The sequence below is a fragment of the Protomyctophum bolini genome (genome assembly GCF_963924005.1).
Source record: "Protomyctophum bolini genome assembly, chromosome: 9".
Taxonomy (NCBI): Eukaryota; Metazoa; Chordata; class Actinopteri; order Myctophiformes; family Myctophidae; genus Protomyctophum; species Protomyctophum bolini.
This window is the reverse complement of record NC_137870.1, coordinates 3291770-3315002: the sequence shown is the minus strand read 5'-3', so window position 1 is coordinate 3315002 and position 23233 is coordinate 3291770. Positions and strand designations below refer to the sequence as shown.

The 23233-nt window shown below is 44.8% G+C and overlaps 1 protein-coding gene across 4 annotated transcripts in view; it reads right to left on the bottom strand.

Moving 5' to 3' along the window:
• The window catches only part of tpst1 (tyrosylprotein sulfotransferase 1), a 224171-nt gene that overhangs the window by 152178 nt on the left and 48760 nt on the right, over positions 1 to 23233 (bottom strand). The gene's annotated exons all lie outside the window — the stretch shown is intronic.

The window sequence follows — 23233 nt, the reverse complement described above, 5'->3', positions numbered from 1 at the left end:
CACCAGCACCCACAGTGCCCCGAGCGGGAATCGAACCCAGGACCTTCTCACGGCTCCTTGGTAAATGTGGCTTATGCGAGCTTGTAGATCTGCGTCTACAGTACCGTAAAGTGTATAACAGACGCTCAAGGCAGCAGCAGCACCGACCGCAGAGTCTTAAGGCTCTGAATCCATCGTGGTGCATTTATGGCTTGGCCCCCGGGTGTCTATAATTATACAAATACAAACAACATCGGCTGTGTTTGGGTGAGGGAGACCTGTGTGTGTGTGTGTGTGTGTGTGTGTGTGTGTGTGTGTGTGTGTGTCTGTGTGTGTGTGTGTGTGTGTGTGTGTGTGTGTGTGTCTGTGTGTGTGTGTGTGTGTGTGTGTGTGTGTGTCTGTGTGTGTGTGTGTGTGTGTGTCTGTGTGTGTGTCAGTGTTGATTTCGTCGACTAAAACTAAGACGAAAAATGTCCGTTGACTACCTTTTTCCACTGACTAAAACTAAGACTAAATAGATTATGGGCAATTTCGTCAACAAATAAAAACTAGGCGAAAATGTTAGGAAGGGACTAGTGGACAAGAGATCCAGTAGAAGTCCTTCATTTAGAATTATTATTATAATTTTCTCCGGTGGCGCGCTATGAGCTTAATTGGCATAATGACTACATTTGGTAGAAAGTTATAATAATAATAATTCTAAATGAAGAAACGAAAAACAATGAAAGCCTAAAAACACAGCCTTTTATAGTGGCAGAGACTGACGGAACATCATGGAAGAGGTCGGAGCACTGAGCAGTGAGCACAGCTCTGGGGGAATTCATTTTCCTCGTCTGGACCACGTCATGTTCATTCTGTAGGAGTTTGACAGGAGGGGGGGGACTTGACCCCCAGTATACTGATGGGACAGAACAGAACATGGAATGAATGGAAGGAGGAGGAGAAAAGAGAAAATAGGGCAACGGGGCAGCCAAATTTAACAGGCCTGCATAATAATTGTTTGCTGGTAGAATCCACTTTCTGAGAAACACCAGAAAGAGGCTGAGAGGAGAGGAGAGAAGAGAAGAGAAGAGAAGAGAAGAGAAGAGAAGAGAAGAGAAGAGAAGAGAAGAGAAGAGAAGAGAGAGGAGAGATGAGATGAGAGACAGGAGAGAGAGAGAGAGAGAGAGAGAGAGAGAGAGAGAGAGAGAGAGAGGACAGACAATAGAGAGAAAAGGAGACAAAAGGGGAGAGAGAGAAGGAGAAAGAGAGAGAGAGAGAGAGAGAGAGAGAGAGAGAGAGAGGAGAGATGGGGAAAAAGAGAAGTGGAGAGAGGGTCAAAGTCCCATAGGACGAACATGGGTGAGCTCATATCCTGACTTCAACTGTACAAAGGACTCCAGGAATGTGCACAGTGGGAGCGTGCGTGCGTGCGTGTGTGTGTGCGTGCATGCGTGCGTGCGTGCGTGCGTGCGTGCGTGTGTGCGAGAGAGAGAGAGAGAGCAGGAGAGAGAGAGGAAGAGAGCACATTTTTGGAAGGGCCTTGCCGGAAAAAATGCAGATGAGCTTCTCTCCAAGCTTGGCAGACATAGTGAGGCTCCCTGTGACATTCCCTCTGTTGCCTTATGGCTTCAATGAAGCGCCATCCAACATGCCTCTCTATCTCTCTCTCTCTCTCTCTCTTTCCTTTCCTTTCCACACAGCAGGACGTCGGCTGAGGTCTAGTATATTCAAACCGGGCGATGGAGAAGAAATGAATAGCTGGAATGCCACAGCATCAACCATAGAGTGTGCCAATGAATGTACCCCCGCCTTAGTTGCTACGGCTGTCACCGTTACAATTTGAAGTAGACGAGTTAAATGTCACACAAATAAATTTGATTCAACTGTTTTTTTTCTTCACTTTTGCAACGTTGGAGAACGTTACAATTTGTATTTCAATGTTTGCAATTTAGGCACAGGGCTGCCGCGCTATACGAGCTTATAGATCTGCTATTTTTCAATAGCTAAAGTACAACATAATTTAAGGTCAGCGCCCTTCTCCGAGTCTGTACACACACTTTACTGTCTACTGGTCCATCAGATAGGGGGCAGCACTGAGTCATAATCATACCACAGGGAACATGAACAATAATGGCAGCTCACACACACACACACACACACACACACACACACACACACCCCAAAACAAATGAGTCTCTTTGACACATCTAGGGGGCCACAATCTGCATTCAAAGACTTTCCGATTTGCCTAGTCTACGTCTTCTTCTGATTGGTTAGCGACCGGGTTTTCTTTCGACCAATGACAAAGCTTCTATAGGAACATCTTTGAATGCAGATTGCGGCCCCTGGGATGAGTCACAGAGTCATGATCATGAATCTCATGATTAGGATAATATTTTCAATAATGTTTTTTATTTTATTTTATTTATATATATCATTGGCCTGTAATGTCCTTCATGTCGAACGTCATGTTTTTATGTCCTGTGTGGACCCTGCAGGAAGATTAGCTGCTGCTATGCACCAGCTAATGGGGACCCTAATAAAACTCTAAACTCTACACTTGACCCCCATAACTCTGAGAGTCTGTGCACTCTGCAGTTACACAACCATACGGGGGCCATTTGGAACCCACTGACTCAAGGACACTTTGAGACCCACTGGGTGTAGCGTAGAGTGTTTCCAGTGAGTCAACATTGCACAATAGCAGCACCCTGACTCTGTTTGACCCGAATGGAAAACGGAGCCTTCATTAGTATAATTAAGCAATAAGCCACGAGAGGTCTCAGGTTACCGAGTATTTTACACTGGCTGGGGGCGTAGGCAGACCCGACGCGCAGCGGAGGGTCTTCTACCCCGCTTCTAACCGCTTTTCTAAAACGGTTACAAACATTATAGCAATATTAACCTAATAAAACGATTACATTCACGAAAGTATCTACGCTTTGCGCCACCAGAGCGAGCAAGCGAGCCAGAGCCACAACACTTCCTTGTTTTTCTCTGCAAGTAGCCTATATGTGACGGGAGAATAGCGCTTGATATCTTTACGGGGCTGCCTGGAGCCACACATTCACAGTCATATGAGCCGGGCGGTGCTTTAGACGCCCGCACGGCATGTGTCTGTAAAGCAATGAAGCGCTCCCCTTCCCCAGTTCAGCTACAAGGCTGCAGTTTCATACAAAGTGATTGAAGGAGTGGGTTATCGGTGAGTTTACACCGGTCACGTGACGGTAACCAGCCAATCAGAATGAAGTATTGGGACTACCCGTTTTATAATTGGTATTTGGTAACACCATACTGGAACTATAGGTAAGAGACCCAAGTTCTTTCCAAAAAATGTCGTATACTACTGTGCATAGAGCCTATTGTGTTTTTAGCTGCTTACTATGCAGTAAACAACAGCTTCCTTATCCGGTAATCACAGCTGATACGGCTGCAGCCTTGTAACTACAAACAAGATGCACAAATATACAATTACCTGAGGAGCGAGATACACAAACACACACTGACACTACCCCTAATCCTGTGGGGCACGCTGTGTGTTCATGGAAGCTGCTGGGAGAGAAGAAGGACTTTGGATTTAATCCAAGAAGCTCAAGCAAGAGAGACGCGAGCATGAAAGTGAGTGAGCAACCTTTTTTCTTTTTCTGATTTTCTCGTGGGTGCCATTTTTACAGCCCCCCTGCAGTGAGGGAGCCCTGCAGTGAGGGAGCCCTGCAGTGAGGGAGCCCTGCAGTGAGGGAGCCCTGTAGTGAGGGAGCCCTGCCAAACGTCCACTCCAGTCTGCCTCAGCATAAATTGTTTTTTACTTAAAGTAAAAGTACCAATACTGCAATTTAGAACTACTTTGTTACAAGTAAAAGTACGGAATTGAAAATGTATGTATAAATGTTTTCCAATCAAAATTTAAATCGCCAAAGTAACTAGTACACTAAAGTTTTCAAATAAGTAAAAGTAAAAATGTGGCTTCTGAGATGTAACAGAGTAGAAGTAAAAAGTATTGGAAATACTCACGTAAAGTACAAATACCTCAAAATTGTACTTAAGTACAGTAGGCTACTTAAGTAAAAGCACTTAGTTACTTCCCACCACTGCATGTCATATACTGTACATGGAAGCGGTGTGGGCTGCATGCGCGCGCAGCAGACGATAATATGCCTGCCAAACCTTTTATTTATTTATCCCATTCTGACCTGAGATCAGATTCATATGAGGTTTCCACTAGACACACACTGGCCTGAATAATCCATTCTGACCTGAGATCAGATTCTAAAAATGTCAGTCGTTCTTTGATTTTTCAAAAATAGCAGACCTACAAGCTCGTAGCGCGCCACTCGGTGGCGCGCTATGAGCTTGTAGATCTGCTATTTTTCAATAGCTAAAGCATAACATGATGCTAACACCAAAACGGGTTCCCGTTCAGAATGGGTTATTGCAAACTCTCCGCAGACCCCGGCATGAAAGAAAGACCTCCACTGACTGCCAAGTCACATCCTCAAGGGCTCAAGCTGCCTCGTTAAACCGCTCCGCGAGACCCCGGCGATGTGGGCCCCCCGGTGAGGACCAACCGTTTAACCCATTCTGACCTGAGATCAGATTCATACGAGGTTTCCACTGGACACACACACACTGGTCTGATGAACCCATTCTGACCTGAGATCAGATTCTAAAAATGTCAGTGTTACGACTCATTAAGTCTAGGATGGTTATGGGGAAAGAAAGGCAAGATGGTATATGCCAAAGTTGTTTTATTCACTATATCTTTAGATGGCATACAGATTTAAACAAAGTAGTGTACCACATGTGAACAAATGTGAGCAGGCTGAGCAGGACCATAAAGGAAAGAAAGTAATAAAAATACCCTAACACTGCACCCTATCCTACTAAACCCCCCTCCCAACACTGACTATCTGACTGGTGACAAAAGAAAACGCTATCTGACTACTCTATTCTTATGCCTACCATCAAACAAAAGTACATGAGAACGGTGCCTGCTTAACTAGCTAAGGTGACAGTGAAATACTAATATAAGGAAATACTACCTGCTCGAGATTCGATCACAGTTTGTGTGAAAGCACTTTACAGTACAGTTCTCCCTTCGGAGGTTTCAATACATATATATATACACTGCTGGTACAAATAGGGACACTCTTCCCTGCACGGAGGGCGCGCTGTCACTTCCCTACACTAGCGACAAACAAGATAGTCTGACAGCGGCCCGGATCTCAGTCTTCAGTGGGACTTTATTTCATCAGGAGAGACAGGGTGGCAGCGCTGGTTGGACGCGCAGGATTGGGAGTAGGCGGCCAAGGGTGGAGCGTAGGGAACGCTCCCCACCAATGGCTGCGCACGGACGGATCTGCAGGGACGACAAACAGGGCGCGCGCATAGACAAACAGACACATAGCAGACCCGCGCCCCGACATCCGTAACACCCCCACCCTCAAGAAACAAACCATGGGGTTTGTTCTGAAGTTACAATTACACATACTACCAAAAAAAACACTAATGTAATTACAAAAATATGTACAAATACAAACCTACAGGCTAAATATCTTATTTGATTTACTTAACCACCCCACACTCTAGACAAGGCGTCAGCCAACACATTGTCTTTTCCCTTCTTGTGCTTTATCTCCAAGTTGTACTCTTGCACTATTAAAGCCCATCGCATGAGTCTTTGATTATGGTTGTACATCCTTGACAAAAACACCAACGGGTTGTGATCTGTAAAAACGATCACAGGTAAGGAACTGCATCCTACATATACATCAAAGAATTGGAGTGACAACAGCAACCCCAAGGCTTCTTTTTCAATTGTAGAATACCGGAATTGGTATTTGGTAAACTTGCGCGAAAAATAGCAGACTGGATGGTCCACTCCGTCACAGTCCTCCTGGATAAGGACTGCGCCAGCCCCGACAGCACTCGCATCAACTTCAAGTTTAAAGGGCCGATCGAAATTTGGAGCAGCGAGTACTGGGGCATTACACATGAGCGATTTGACGCTCTCGAACGCATGCTGACAATCATTAGTCCACACGTAATTTGATTTGGGACTGAGCAAATTGGTGAGAGGGTATACGACAGTAGAAAAGTTTCTACAAAACCCCCGGTAATACCCGGCTAGACCGAGGAATCTGCGAAGCGCGCGTCGCGTCTGAGGAGCTGGGTACTCCTTTATCGCAGCAACCTTGGCCTCCAGTGGGCGGACTTGGCCTTGACCCACTTGTTTTCCGAGGTACGTCACAGTGGCTTTTCCAAACTCGCATTTGGCGAGATTCAATGTTAGCGAAGCCTGGGCTAAGCGCTGAAACACTTGCCCCAATGTATGCATGTGATCACTCCAAGTAGAATTATACAGAATTACATCATCCAAGTAGGCGTTAACATTAGGCACGCCCGCTAGTACAATGTTAATGAGCCGTTGGAATGTTGCCGGAGCATTGCGCATTCCAAAAGCCATGACATTGTACTGCATAAAGTAGTCTGGTGTCACAAATGCAGAAATGTCAGAAGCACGCTTAGTTAACTTAACTTGCCAGTAACCTTTTAACAGATCTAACTTTGTCACGTAAGTAGCGTTACCCAGATTGTCAATGCAATCTTCAATAAGTGGCAAAGGGAAACTGTCTGACACAGTTACATTATTCACCTTCCTGTAATCGGTGATGAATCTAGGTGAACCATCCGATTTCAATTCAACCAGACAAGGGCTGCTCCAGGCACTAGTGCTGTGTTCCGCCAAGCCATGTTTAAGCAAATATTCTGCTTCATCTTTCATCATTTTTCGTTTTGCTGGATTCGCACGGTACGCGTGCTGCTTAATGGGTTTGGATTGGGTGACTTCTATGTCATGTTCTAACACCGTTGTTTGGGTGGGAACATCGCCAAATATCATGGGATAAGCATTAACCAAATCAATCACATCATTACGTTGCTCGTCAGCCAAATGAGCGAGATGAGAAGGCAACTCTCTTACCATCTGAGAATTAGGCAGTCGTGCACTCTGCTGCAGAGTGGGACGTAATACCAGTCCATCATCACAATCAGACCCAGTAGGTGAATCAGCCACAATCAATGCCGACACACCAGAACACACTGCAGGTTCAGCAGGAACAGCACTGGAGGGAGCCCTGGAATGATAACATTTTAGCATGTTAATGTGACACACACGAGCTTTGCGCCTCCTGCCAGGAGTGCTTATGACATAATCCGTTGCACTTAATTTTTCAAGAACCTCATACGGTCCTTCAAAACGGGCCGAGAGCGCCGAACCGAGGATAGGCAACAAAACCATAACTTTATCCCCAGGTTGGAAAAATCGCGTGACCGCCGCTCGGTCATAGTAACGCTTCATTCGCCCCTGTGATGCAGCGAGCGCATCTTTTGCAAATGAGCAAGCCCGGTGAAAACGCTCTCTAAATTTGCTGACATAGTCCAGTACATTCTTTCCCGAGTCTGGACTACAAGGAGCAGACATGAATTGCTCTTTTAGAACTTTGAGAGGCCCCCGAACGGTATGACCAAAAACGAGCTCAGCTGGGCTAAAACCCAGTGACTCTTGTACAGCATCGCGTGCTGCAAACAACACAAATGGGATGCCCTCGTCCCAATCTCGCTCGTTCTCGAGACAAAATTTGCGCAACATGGGCTTAAGCGTTTGGTGCCAGCGCTCCAGCGCACCCTGACTCTCGGGATGGTACGCGCTGGAAGCCTTGTGCTCAATGTTTAACATCTTCAACACTTGATTGAACAATTTGGACTCGAAATTTGAACCACGGTCCGTTTGCAAAACCTTAGCCAGGCCGAAAATAGCAAAAAACTTGTACAAAGCCTTGACTACCGCTTTGGCTGTGATGGACCGCAAGGGAACAGCCTCTGGGAACCGAGTAGCGGCGCACATAATTGTGAGCAAATACTGGTTACCTGAAGCTGTTCTGGGTAACGGCCCAACACAGTCCACAATTACCCTCTCGAATGGTTCACCTATTACAGGTATAGGATACAGAGGGGCAGGAGGAATAACCTGATTAGGCTTCCCCACCAGTTGACATGTGTGGCAACTCTGACAAAATGTTGCAACATCAGACTTCATACCCGGCCAAAAGAAATGTTTCAGGAGCAGATTGTATGTCTTTGTGACACCGAAGTGGCCAGACCATTTGCTCTCATGGGCTACTGACAACACCTGCTGGCGGAATACTGTCGGCACAACAATTTGAAAGACAGCACTCCATTCCAACCCTGCGTTAGCCAGCGGCGTCCATTTGCGCATCAGCATGCCACTATCAAGGTAGTAACCAACCTGATCAGTTTTAATGGCCTCTGACGTCAACAGCTCTTTAAAACATTTTCTTAGGCTCGGATCCCCCTTTTGCGCAACTGACAATGACTGTCGGGTAATGGGCACCTTGGGAACATTTGTATGTTCGGGAACAATTGTACACGGTACTTTGTCCGCTTTTATTTCAGTGCTAGTCTTAGCACTAGCTTTTTCAGATCTATTCCCCACTTTTTCATCTCCGAAAATCGGACCTAGAATCGAATCTGACAGGTCGACAGCATCGCCTAATTTGGCAGCTTGGGCACGCGTAATTACGCATGCCGGATACACATTGAGCGTGGGAGAAGACTCACTCACGTCAGGCACCCCAGTCAGAGGAATAGAATTCAATACCTCAAGAGGAGGCGTCACTTTCCCACCCGCAACATCATTCCCCATTAAGAACGTAATCCCTTGAATGGGCAACTCAGGACAGACAGCAATAGGGAAAAATCCCGTGACCAATTTAGAGCTAACATGCACTCTGTGCAGCGCCCTTGGAACATATCCCATTTCAATGCCACGTAACACAGTGCTACAGCCACACGACGTTTGTTCATCAAGTGGCAAAACCCCAGCCAAAATTATAGACTGCGAACCACCTGTGTCGCGCAAAATGCGCACTGGCTGCTGATCATTAGGATCCCCTGTCAGCGACACAAAACCATCAAACGTGAACGGGGCAAAACATGAGTCAGTAGTGTCACATCCCTGAATGGAAACGGGCTCCGTTTTAATTAGCCCTATTCCCTGTGCGTGACCTGCACCTGATTGCTGCTGTGGTTTACCAATACGTTTATAACAATCAGCAATTACATGCCCATTTTTATGGCAAAAATAGCACTCCCTGTCATCCTTACGTGGAGACGACTTGGACGTGTTATTTTGTGCCACAGAACCACCTCGAGAATTAGATTTCTCCCCATGTGGATTTGGAAACCCTGTTTTGTGCGTGAGCACGAACTCATCGGCTAGCACTGATGCCCTTGAAAGTGACTCCACCTTCTGCTCATTTAAGTACATCACAATGCGTTCAGACACCAAACATCTTTTAAATTCTTCAAGCAAAACCAACTCCCGTATAGCATTGAAATCTGTAGCCTTACAGGATTCGCACCATTTATCAAAAAGAGAGCCTTTCTCTCTGGCAAACTCAACAAATGTTTGATTACCCTTTTTGAGATTTCTAAATTTCTGGCGATACGCCTCTGGAACGAGAGCGTACCCGGTCAGAATAGCCGTCTTAACCAAATCATATTGCAGACTGTCAGGTAGAGAAAGAGCAGCAACAATTTCTTGGGCACGGCCCTGAATTTTGCACTGTAGTAGCAACGCCCATACATCTTTTGGCCACTTGAGCGCAGATGCAATTCTCTCAAATGCAGCAAAATAGCAGTCCACCTCAGACTCCCTGAAGGTTGGCACTAAAGCAAGATGCTTAGACACATCAAAAGTGGCAGGATTAGTAATTGGAACACCCGCAGGTGACATACCTGAGTAGTACGGTGCGGTGCGAGCCCCTCGTTGTGCGTCGATTTCCATCTGCTTTATTTTCACAGTCGTGTTTGCCTCAATCTCCAGTTTCTTTACCTGGAGCTGGTGCTCAAGCTCAGCTTGTCGCATCTGCAAATCCACTTTCATTTGCGCAATACGGACTTCAACGTCCCCCTTGGATCCATCTGGATCGGGTAGTGGTTCACGACCACCCCCATATTCATGTAGGCCTACCTCATGCGGCCGGACAGGCGCCTCAGCACCCTCCTTCTCACTCTCGGCGTCTGATAGACCGCCATCATCATCCTGAACATCACTATGTTCTTCGCCTTGAGCGCCACCAGGCTCATTCACGGCCACGGGCATACTCACCGCTCCCTCGCCAGGCAACACCAGCAGGACATTCTTAATGACCAAACCAGCCAAAACGTGCGTCTTTAGCTCTTCCTTACTTGCCACCTTCGGGACGGGAATCTTATAATGGAAAGCTATTTTATGCAAGTCCTCTTTGCGACAAGCATCCAACTGAATTAACGTTGGGCTTTTTACAAATGCATCTATGTCAAATGGAGGTGCCATCTTTCTCTCTACCTGCGTCTTTACACAACCTTTCCACAACCGTATGCCACTAAAAATAAAATAAATATATATTCACATAACCAGGTTCCGTTAAGCTCTACGAGCCCCCATTCTGTTACGACTCATTAAGTCTAGGATGGTTATGGGGAAAGAAAGGCAAGATGGTATATGCCAAAGTTGTTTTATTCACTATATCTTTAGATGGCATACAGATTTAAACAAAGTAGTGTACCACATGTGAACAAATGTGAGCAGGCTGAGCAGGACCATAAAGGAAAGAAAGTAATAAAAATACCCTAACACTGCACCCTATCCTACTAAACCCCCCTCCCAACACTGACTATCTGACTGGTGACAAAAGAAAACGCTATCTGACTACTCTATTCTTATGCCTACCATCAAACAAAAGTACATGAGAACGGTGCCTGCTTAACTAGCTAAGGTGACAGTGAAATACTAATATAAGGAAATACTACCTGCTCGAGATTCGATCACAGTTTGTGTGAAAGCACTTTACAGTACAGTTCTCCCTTCGGAGGTTTCAATACATATATATATACACGGCTGGTACAAATAGGGACACTCTTCCCTGCACGGAGGGCGCGCTGTCACTTCCCTACACTAGCGACAAACAAGATAGTCTGACAGCGGCCCGGATCTCAGTCTTCAGTGGGACTTTATTTCATCAGGAGAGACAGGGTGGCAGCGCTGGTTGGACGCGCAGGATTGGGAGTAGGCGGCCAAGGGTGGAGCGTAGGGAACGCTCCCCACCAATGGCTGCGCACGGACGGATCTGCAGGGACGACAAACAGGGCGCGCGCATAGACAAACAGACACATAGCAGACCCGCGCCCCGACATCCGTAACAGTCAGTCGTTCTTCGATTTTTCAAAAAAATAGCAGACCTACAAGCTCGTAGCGCGCCACTCGGTGGCGCGCTACGAGCTTGTAGATCTGCTATTTTTCAATAGGTAAAGCACAACATGATGCTAACACCAAAACGGGTTCCCGTTCAGAATGGGTTAAACATTTAACCCATTTAGACCCAAGGTCGATTCTTACAAATGCCTTCTATATATTCTGACAGTTATCTGAAGAACCCACGTTTCTTTGTCAGTTGGTTCTCAAACAGTTTCATGTCAAGGACCCCCAAAATATTTGGCCTCCCCATCGGGAAAAACATGTAGTTCCAGCCAGGGGACCTATAGCCCAGAAGCAAAGATTTTGGAGTTAAAAACGTTCACTCTGAAAGAATTCAAAGATTTTGCGTCACATTCTCACGGTTTTCCAAAAATAGCAGATCGTACAAGCTCGTAGCTCGCCACCGAGTGGCGCGCTACGAGCTTGTACGATCTGCTATTTTTCAACAGCTAAAGCATAACATAATGCAGAACATGGAAAATGGCGCAAATCAAAAGATCAAATTGACATTCTATACCAAGTCCCCAAAAATGGATCTTGACCAATCAATCAACTTGATTTATTCAGACTCAGGTCCAGTTAAAAAAACCAGACAACATAAAATACTAGGCCTACATACTGTACAAACAGGAACACCCTTGTCCCATAAAAAGAAAACTGCAGTTTTTACAGTAAACGGTCATAGCAGTGCATACCAATACCTAGTAGTACTGAGGCTGGGGTTACACACAGCAGCATAATTATTGTCCTGTGACTCATTCAGTCTACTCAGACGTTTTGTACGTCAGGTTTCTCAGTAATGCATGAAAAAAAGTGTATACACTCCCACACTACAGAAAATAAACTCACTTGCACTGCTCCACCTTGGGGTTTCTTTTCAACATGAATATACGCGTACTGTACACTACAATCATTATATAATATATAATAAGCAACCTGCGGTTTATACACGCTTGCTTTATCTGTACTTCACCCACAAGAGGATCAATCCTCTCCAGGCAACACATATTTAACCCATTCTGACCCGAGATCAGATTCATACGAGGTTTATCCACTGGACACACACTGGTCTGATGAACCCATTCTGACCTGAGATCAGATTCTAAAAATGTCAGTCGTTCTTCGATTTTTCAAAAATAGCAGACCTACAAGCTCGTAGCGCGCCACTCGGTGGCGCGCTATGAGCTTGTAGATCTGCTATTTTTCAATAGCTAAAGCATGACATGATGCTAACACCAAAACGGGTTCCCGCGCAAAATGAGTTAACACCAGTCTCATAATAGGTAAATCACACCAGCGTCTCTATTTCCTGCGGCAGCTTAAGAAGTTTAAAGTCAGCCAAGCAGCCATGACTCACTTCTACAGTCAGGGCCACTATTGAAAGTGTTCTAACCTTCTCTATGCTTGTCTGGGTTTGGTCACACAACCTCTCAAGACAAATCAAAGCTGGAAAGAGTAGTATGTGACGTCGCGCATCAAAAAACATAGGATGTAGCCTCCCTACACTTTCCTCACTCTATTCCACCAGAATAAGAATTAGGAAGGCAAATAAAAATCATTGCAGACAACTCCCATCCTGCACATCACCTCTTCAATCTCCTCCCATCAGGCAGGAGATATAGAAGTATCCAGAGCTCTACATGTCGCTTCAGGGATTGCACTTATTACCCCGTAGCCATTAGACATCTGAACTCATAGAAATATGCATATAGCACAAAAAACTGAATGTAATTGCCTATGCTGCTGGTTTTTGTATTGTATTGTCCTTCTTGTTTGTGTATCTATGGTTGTCTGTATATGTTGAGTATGAACCAAGACAAATTCCTATCAACTTGTTGACATGGCAAATAAATTATTGACCCCTCACAGTGGAGTCAGTACTGCTGTATATGGACCCTCACAGTGGAGTCAGTACTGCTGTATATGGGGCCGAGACATGGACCCTCACAGTGGAGTCAGTACTGCTGTAAATGGACCCTCACAGTGGAGTCAGTACTGCTGTAAATGGACCCTCACAGTGGAGTCAGTACTGGTGTATATGGGGCCGAGACATGGAAACCTCACAGTGGAGTCAGTACTGGTGTATATGGACCCTCACAGTGGAGTCAGTACTGCTGTATATGGACCCTCACAGTGGAGTCAGTACTGCTGTATATGGACCCTCACAGTGGAGTCAGTACTGCTGTATATGGACCCTCACAGTGGAGTCAGTACTGCTGTAAATGGACCCTCACAGTGGAGTCAGTACTGCTGTAAATGGACCCTCACAGTGGAGTCAGTACTGCTGTGTGGACCCTCACAGTGGAGTCAGTACTGCTGTATATGGACCCTCACAGCGGAGTCAGTACTGCTGTGTGGACCCTCACAGTGGAGTCAGTACTGCTGTATATGGACCCTCACAGTGGAGTCAGTACTGCTGTATATGGACCCTCACAGTGGAGTCAGTACTGCTCACAGTGGAGTCAGTACTGCTGTAAATGGACCCTCACAGTGGAGTCAGTACTGCTGTATATGGGGCCGAGACATGGACCCTCACAGTGGAGTCAGTGCTGCTGTATATGGGGCCGAGACATGGACCCTCACAGTGGAGTCAGTACTGCTGTATATGGGGCCGAGACATGGACCCTCACAGTGGAGTCAGTACTGCTGTATATGGGGCCGAGACATGGAAACCCTCACAGTGGAGTCAGTACTGCTGTATATGGGGCCTCACAGTGGAGTCAGTACTGCTGTATATGGGGCCTCACAGTGGAGTCAGTACTGCTGTATATGGGGCCCGAGACATGGACCCTCACAGTGGAGTCAGTGCTGCTGTATATGGGGCCGAGACATGGACCCTCACAGTGGAGTCAGTACTGCTGTATATGGGGCCGAGACATGGACCCTCACAGTGGAGTCAGTACTGCTGTATATGGGGCCGAGACATGGAAACCCTCACAGTGGAGTCAGTACTGCTGTATATGGGGCCTCACAGTGGAGTCAGTACTGCTGTATATGGGGCCTCACAGTGGAGTCAGTACTGCTGTATATGGGGCCCGAGACATGGACCCTCACAGTGGAGTCAGTACTGCTGTGTATGGGGCCGAGACATGGAAACCTTCACAGTGGAGTCAGTACTGCTGTAAATGGACCCTCACAGTGGAGTCAGTACTGCTGTAAATGGACCCTCACAGTGGAGTCAGTACTGCTGTGTATGGGGCCGAGACATGGACGGTTTTGGACCCTCACAGTACACCAGGAGAACACTCTGGATGGAGTCTATATACACAAGAATGCCACGAATGGCGTCACATTGGACGGACCCACATCAGAAACGTGGACCTTCTATTGGTGATTTGGCACTTTAATAAAAAAAAAAATGAATGGCTTTGCCAGTCCAGTCACATGCTGCGTGAGACGTCGGCTATTTTAAGTCGTGCGACACCGTGCGCAAACCAAGTGTATAAAGGGACCAAAAAAAAAACACAGTCAGGTGGGCCACCACACACTGCCTGCACCCCCCCTCCCTTCCCCTCACCCAAAGCGGGTTTGTTCCGGCCCCAGCCAAGAGCAGCTCACAGTGTGCAGTCAGCCAATCAATCCAGTCTGGCAGGGCCAAATGGAAGGCCTTACAGTACTCTGAGCCTCGGCATTGTGAACGCGACTCCTTTATGACCGAGCCCTCGGTCTCAGATAGCCAGCCGGGGGGGAGAGAGAGAGAGAGAGAGCGAGAGAGAGAGAGAGGGGGGATGGAGGGGAGGGGTTTTTTGAATGCCGGCCTCCCTGTTTTGGCTTGTATGAAAAGGCTGAGAGAGTGTGGCGCAACAACAGGCGAGGTTGTTTTATCTAGCTTTTTGTGAATGCTTTTTGTCCGTTTTTTTTTCCACCTGCGCATTCAACCTCCTCCTCCTGGGTGTGGAGACTGTGGTGGTGCCACGGGTACGGTTACTGTCTGGAAACAACAAACAGTGCTTGTATATGAATGGCTCATTTTATTTTAGCATACAATGCAGAATCCTCGTGGGACAGACTGTGTTGTGTGCGCATTTGAGACTGTGGATGCGTTGCGTGCGCGTGAGAGAGAAAGAGTGAGCTACAACGACCTACACTGATCACTGATCAGATCCATGATGAGACATTGGGGGGAAAAAGTGACAGATGTTGTTATGCAAGAGATTATCATGAGCCAAATTCCAATACCCCAAATCTCGGCCACTCGCTCACTTACACTCGGTCACTCCAGCATGGTGGTGTTACGGTGAGATTGGTGACCTGCTGAAATATGTGACAATAATTGTGTAGACAATCACATAACATCAGTGTCTGAATGTAAATCGTTGCAGTTTGTTCATTAGCAGCTTCAACCTATAGCGATATTTAGGCCACATATTTAAAGACTTCCATGTAAATTGAGTGAAGACAACAAGATGGTCACATATTTCTGCAGGTCACCAATTTCATCATAATTTACCATGCTGGAGTGACCGAGTGTGAGTGAGCGAGTGTCCGAGTTTTTGGGTATTGGAATTTGGCCCATATGGTGTATAGGCTACAATGTTGGCACAGATTTCCACCACTTAGACATTTAGGCCTGACGTCGAATAAAATTAATAAAAATAAAAAGTCTTCTGAAAGAATATATTCAAAGATTTGTGCCGCATTTTTACGATTTTTCCAAAAATAGCAGACCTATACAAGCTCGTAGAGCTGCTATTTTTCAATAGCTAAAGTATAACATAATGCTTAGTTATAAAAACACCAAAAGGGGGTTCCCAGCCCAGAATGGGTTAAACTCATATCTCTGGCGCACGCGCGCACACACACACACACACACACACACACACACACACACACACACACACACACACACACACACACACACACACACACACACACACACACACACACACACACACACACACACACACACACACACACACACACACACACACACACACACACACACACACACACACACACACACACACACAAAACATTCCTTTATGAGCAGAAACTAGGTGTAAATGAGACGTTCCCTAAGGCCACAAGAAGTCCAGCTGCAACATCCGAAACTTAAAAGGGGAATACCGGTCATTTTCAACTTGGAACTACCTTATGTCATTAAATATGACCCCCCCGCTTCCCTTTGGCCTAGAACTGGAGGTCTAAGAACACGCATGGGGTCTGACGTGATGTCACACACACACACAACAAGTTACATTAACCCATTCTGACCTGAGATCAGATTCTAAAAATGTCTTTCTACGTCCTGACAGTTTTCCTTTCTGACCCGAGATCAGATTCTAAAAATGTCTTTCTACGTCCTGACAGTTTTCCTTTCTGACCCGAGATCAGATTCTAAAAATGTCTTTCTACGTCCTGACAGTTTTCCTTTCTGACCCGAGATCAGATATTAAAAATGTCTTCTACAGTACGTCAGTCGCTCTTCGATAAGAGTAGCTACGAGCTTGTAGGTCTGCTATTTACGAGCTTGTAGATCTGCTATTTTTCAATAGCTAATGCATAACGTAATGCTACATAACACCAAAACCTAAAATGGGTTAATGACTAAGTTACATTAATGACATAGTTCAATGTTGAAAATTAGTGGCACTCTCCTTTAAACAAGTAAAAAAAAAAAACACAACAACTTAAGATTAATTAGTTATTATTGTCCACCATATTGGAAAATAATTCCCAGAAGTTGGTATATACAGTATCATCTATCGTCCACAAACAAAACACAGCAGCGATTAATAACCCCGGAATTATAACATGATACGGTGGACTCACACCTCGACAAAGTGTCCTGGCGTCAACACAATGAGAGCCACAGACCAAGAGGCTTATATGGAGGACACTGGACACCCCATCAGGCCCGCCCCGGGGCCACACTAACAACACACCGGCCCCATTTCTCAACAATCACTTCCAAACTCTCCTCATTGCGCCTTGCAGAGACACTGAGAACGTTATATCGATCCCAATATCCATTTCTCACCAGGGATCAGAGGAGAACTGCAAAGCCACTTAACCCATTCTGAACGGGAACCCAATTTTTGGTGTTGGCATCATGTTATGCTTTAGCTATTGAAAAATAGCAGATCTACAAGCTCATAGCGCGCCACCGAGTGGCGCGCTACGAGCTTGTAGGTCTGCTATTTTTTGAAAAATCGAAGAACGACTGACATTTTTAGAATCTGATCTCAGGTCAGAATTGGTTAATCAGACCAGTGTGTGTCCGCAGTGGAAACCTCGTATGAATCTGATCTCAGGTCAGAATGGCTTAAAAGCTAATCGATTGCGGCTTTGGAGCCAGGCCATAGAAGAAGAAGTCCCTCATTTACAGCTAGTCTATTGCTCGGTGGGCTATAACCAAAAGTCTTTCATAAAAAAAAACTAGAATATCTCCAACTTTGTGTCTTCCTCTGGAAAGAATCACGTATACTTTAAAGAATAAACAGAAGATGTTTGATAAGATATGCGGGGAAGCTTTATCCAATATATTACGGTTAATGATTTATCTCACTTAATGGTGGAAATTGTCTAATTGTATTCTCTGCAGCCGTTTGGTCTTGTTTGTTGTTTGACTCTGTTGTTGTTGTTACCATTCAAGTGCCATTATTTTATTATACTGTACTTATGTGTGTATGTACTGTATGTTGTTGTTTTGTTTTTTGTTTGTTTGTTTTTCATTCTTGAGTAATTGTGTTGTATTGTCTGTATTGTGTGTTGTTTTGTTGGATTGTCTGTTCGTCAAAAAAAATGCAATAAATATATTGTTAAAAAAACTAGAATATCTCCAACTCAAAGTTTTGAAGTATACGCCGTCGTCGCGTAATTTACGATATGTTTTAGTTGAAAGAGCAGAGATAGAAGAAGCCTTTGTCTGCTTTTAAAAAATATATATTTTCCAACTTCATTTGTTTGTCCTGTTAAGTTTTCTTTTTGAATAGGATTAAATTGCTATCCCAAACTGATATAATAGCGCTTATCTTTACACTGATCTTAGCAGACAATATCACTTGCACTTCTATGAGCTTTAACAACTTTAACGACTATAGATACTGTATACTTTTACTCGTAAGATTTGTGAATTTGTTTTGAAATATTCACCTATGGCATTCGCATCTGTGAATTTCTTACCCAGACGTAATGAGGACATGAAAGTCAGTAAGCTTATACAACTGTCTCTCTTTGTCATAACCCATTTTGGGTGGGAACCCATTTTGGTGTTGGCATTATATCATGCTTTATAGCTATTGAAAAATCGCAGATCTACAAGCTCATAGCGCGCCACCGAGTGGCGCGCTACGAGCTTGTGGGTCTGCTATTTTTGAAAAATCGAAGAAACGACTGACATAGAAATATAGCCTTTTCAGAAAACTGTCGGGATATTTTTAGAATCTGATCTCAGGTCAAAATGGGATAATAGGACTCCTGAGGTGAACCCAATACAAAACGTTCTCCCGGGAACGTGTCGTGCAGCGCTTTGTCTCCCAGTGTCCTCGGCTGCAGATAGCATCACCAACATTCTCCATGTGTCACGCAGTAACTAGGGCACGTTGTGGAAACACCCACCCAGTCCACAATTAACCATTATCGTCATCATCATTCTTCGACCCAGCGGTCGAGATCATGGATTTCACAACGCCACGTCAGACTTCCCGGTCCTTCATTGCCATCCCCCAGTTCCTGCCTGCTGAAGCATGTGTCCCTATACTAGCGATGACATCAGGGAACGACAGTTTTCTTACCTCTGGTCTGCTTTGAGGCAGGACTCCAGAGAAGAAGGGAAGATATAACCTCATTGTCAGCTCTGTATAGCAGTGGCCGGCAAACTGTGTTCTTCTGGATCGGACTATTGTAGAAACACGGGGAAGGTTGGCGTATATTAGATTAGTCGATGGGTGGACTAGTGAAGAAACACGGGGAAGGTTGCCGTATATTAGATTAGTCGATGGGTGGAATAGTGAAGAAACACGGGGAAGGTTGCCGTATATTAGATCAGTCGATGGGTGGAATAGTGAAGAAACGCGGGGAAGGTTGCCGTATATTAGATCAGTCGATGGGTGGCTCTTCCGAGACAGATTTTGCGCTCTCATTAGAAGGCGGGTGTATAAGTGTCATCCAACCGTTTCTCTAGTTTCTTTGAAAGTGTCCATGTCTCGGAGCCATAGAGTAGAATCGGCTCAACGGTCGTCCTAAATTATAGCCTTATTTACAGACTAAAATGTTAGGGAGGAAGAGATCCAGTATGCAACCATTTTTACAATTGGTTGCATGCTGAAAATAGCAGATCTACAAGCTCACAACGTGTGAGCTTGTAGATCGGCTATTTTCAGCAAAGTGTAAAAATCTTGTCATTACGACGGCATCAAGGCCCGCCAAAACACATTTCAAATCAACTGTAGATTTAGTCGACTAAATGTTATGATATTCAGTCGACTAAAACAAGACCGACACTAAACCATTCCAGCCAGGTGACTATAAAATATGACTAAATTAAGTGTCAGTCCAAAGACTATGACTAAAACTATAATAGAAATGTGCTGCCAAAAACAACACTGGTCCACATTCACATCCCCTCTCTGCTCCTCAAAGCACTCTGTCTCTAAACGTCACCGTGTTTAGAACAGTCAACATGGGGGACGGGTGACATATTGTATGCTGACTCATGATAGCTGTCCCTGTCCTCGGGGAGAAAGGCTTTAACCACTGAATATACCTTTAAAAGAACTACGATTCCCATCAGTATACATTTTACCGGAAGTGTAAAATGCCACGTATATCCAAGTAAGCCTCCCAGCTATAAGGTGTTGCTATAATTCACTTTCTGTTAAACTCTGAACCCCAAATGGAACACTTCCCGATGTCAAAGGGATGTTATGAGTTATGCTCTTTAAATTGTTTTCACTGATGATGTGTCGGGGAGAGATCTTTTTCAAACGCTGTACATGCCATATTTCTCTCCCCATGTAATTGGTCATATATCAAATGGAAAGTCCTAAGCTTTGGCGTGTGGACTTCTCCTCTTTCGTGTCTGTGTCAAAATCATTATAAGGTATTCTGGTATACTCTGAAATACTTTTACTCTTTAAGTATTGTAGTTTTCCCTCTAAAGTATTTATCCTTAAAAAGGTTATTAATATAGGATTACAGTTTTATAAGTGTAACATTATAACAATAAAGATAAAGGTGATATAGACAAGTTTCCAGTGTTTGTACACAGAAGTGAGTCAAGTGTTTCGGTTCCAAACAAATGCTGATTCTATTGGCTGAGCCAGGTCACTTCAGGCTATGGGATTGTTGTTGATGCTGGGAGGGACGCTATGGATATTGCGCTCGTATGGCTAAATATGACATTAAAAAAAACATGAATTTCTATCGATATCTTAGTTACAACAATGACATTGAGTTGACATTTTTTTAAGGGTAACTGTAGCATAATCACAATATCACACCGAGTCCCGCAAATGAGGAAGTAGGACGTAGAGGAGACTCACTGGCTCACTTCTCCTTTATTTGTAATCGTGCATATGCAGCCACTACAGCATCGTTCATGTGAACTACTTTGTCCAACGGTTATTCATTGAAATGAAGAAAAATCGCTATGATGATCCGCGACGGCTAGCCTGTCACCGTTGGCGAGCACGGGTTGAACGCACGCTTCAAGCCGGCCGGCAGGCAGTCAGTCACCGCGGTGGTGGTGGTGGCTGGTGAAATACTATTCCTCACTTCCACTTCCACCATTTCAACAAATAAGCGTATATACAACCCACTCCACATGAACGAGAACGATATTGATGTATTGTAGGCCTATAACCAGGAGATTTTATTGGGGTCCGAGTCGTTCTGTGACTAAAGGATCCTCCGAGTTCTGAGGGGTTGCTTGCTGCTGGTGTTGTATTATATCCATACCTTGATATAAGTCCATACTATTAAGTTCCATATAGTGCATAATATTATATGTTTAAAATGATGGCCTTGGAGTCTACTATAAGTACAAGTGAGTAGCAGTATTATGGATTTAATAAAGAAACCCATATACTACAGAACTTCCATATTGCTTTAAAATTGAACTGGGATGTGCAAGAGACTCATCTGTGGAGAGCTGCTATACAGACTGGACATTAACCCATTCTGACCTGAGCACGATTCTACAAATGTCTTCTAAAATCCTGACAGTTTTCTGAAAAACCCCATGTTTCTATATCAGCGGTTCTCAAACTATTTCATGTCAAGGACCACTAGAATTATATGTATTTGGCCACCGACCCCCATCTGTAAAAATATGTTGTTCCAGGGACCCACCCACAGAAGCAAAGATTTGAGTTAAAAAAAACATTCGCTCTGAAAGAATATATTCAAAGATGTGTGCTATACATTTTCACGATTTTCACAAAAACAGCAGACCTATTACAAGCTCGTAGATCTGCTATTTTCCAACAGCTAAATCATAACAATCATGCTTTATTAAAACACCAAAAGGGGTTCCCGCCCAGAATGCGTTAAGCAGGGGCCGGTGGAAAGGAGATGAGACTGAGAGTAAATATTTGGATGAGGGTTTGAAAAAATTCAGAGTACAGATGAGAGCGAGAGAGAGAGAGAGAGAGAGAGAGAGAGAGAGAGAGAGAGAGAGAGAGAGAGAGAGAGAGAGAGAGAGAGAGAGCGCATTTTCCACATGTGGCTCCATCAGTTCGGTTTTCGATTCTGGCTGGCGGGCAGACGCAATTATATAGCAATGCTACACAGATGTTAGCAGCTAAAAAGGCTGTCCACCAGACAATGGACTGGGTGCTCCCTGCATCATACAACTATCACACACACACACACACACACACACACACACACACACACAACGCAATGACACATCTATACCGAAGTGCCATTACTAATCATTGCATTACATTTAACCCATGGAACCCCTTTGTGTTTGTAAGCATTATGTCATGCTTTAGCTGTTGAAAAATAGCAGATCCACAAGCTGGTAGCTGGTAGGTCTGCAATTTTTTTGAAAAATCATGAAAATCTTTGAACATTACATTCTTTCAGAGCGGACGTTTTTTTTAACTCAACTCTTTGCTTCTGGGGGGGGGGGGGGGGTCGGCAGCCAATTACATAATAATCTTGGGGGTCCTTGATTGACATGAACATTTTTGAGAATGACCGACATAGAAACAAGGGTTTTTTTTTCTCCAGAAAACTGGCATTTGTAGAATCGTTCTGGGTTTAATCAAAAAGAACACACTACACTATACTGTAGCTTTCAGTTCCGATGACGACGACGATGACAACGCAGCTTCTCAAGAGGATTTTTCAATTTGAACAGTAATAATGAGACAGAGAGGGAGACGGAGGAGGCTGAGAGGTAGAGAGGACGGGGAAGATGAGGGCGCAATCAGCCGCTGATGCGCATCAGCTGGTGGTGCTATAGGAGCACCAGTCTGAGACATCTCTCTTTAACCCATTCTGACCTGAGATCAGATTCACACGAGGTTTCCACTGGACATACACTGGTCTGATCAACCCATTCTGACCTGAGATCAGATTCTAAAAATGTCAGTCGCTCTTCGATTTCTTTAAAAAAATAGCAGACCTACAAGCTCGTAGCGCGCCACTCGGTGGCGCGCTATGAGCTTGTAGATCTGCTATTTTTCAATAGCTAAAGCATAACATGATGCCAACACCAAAATGGGTTCCCGTTCAGAATGGGTTAACCCATTTTGACCCGAGGACGATTTATTTTTACAAATTTCTTCTAAAAACGGTTTTATGAAGAAAAAGAAATAAACATGTTTCTATATCAGTGGTTCTCAAACATTTTCATGTCAAGGACCCCCAAAAATATATGAATTTGGCCCACCCCCCCCCCCCCCCCCATCTGAAAATATGTTGTTCCAGGGACCCCCCCCCCACCACCACAGAAGCAAAGATTCGAGTCGAAAACACGTTCGCTCTGAAAGAATATATATA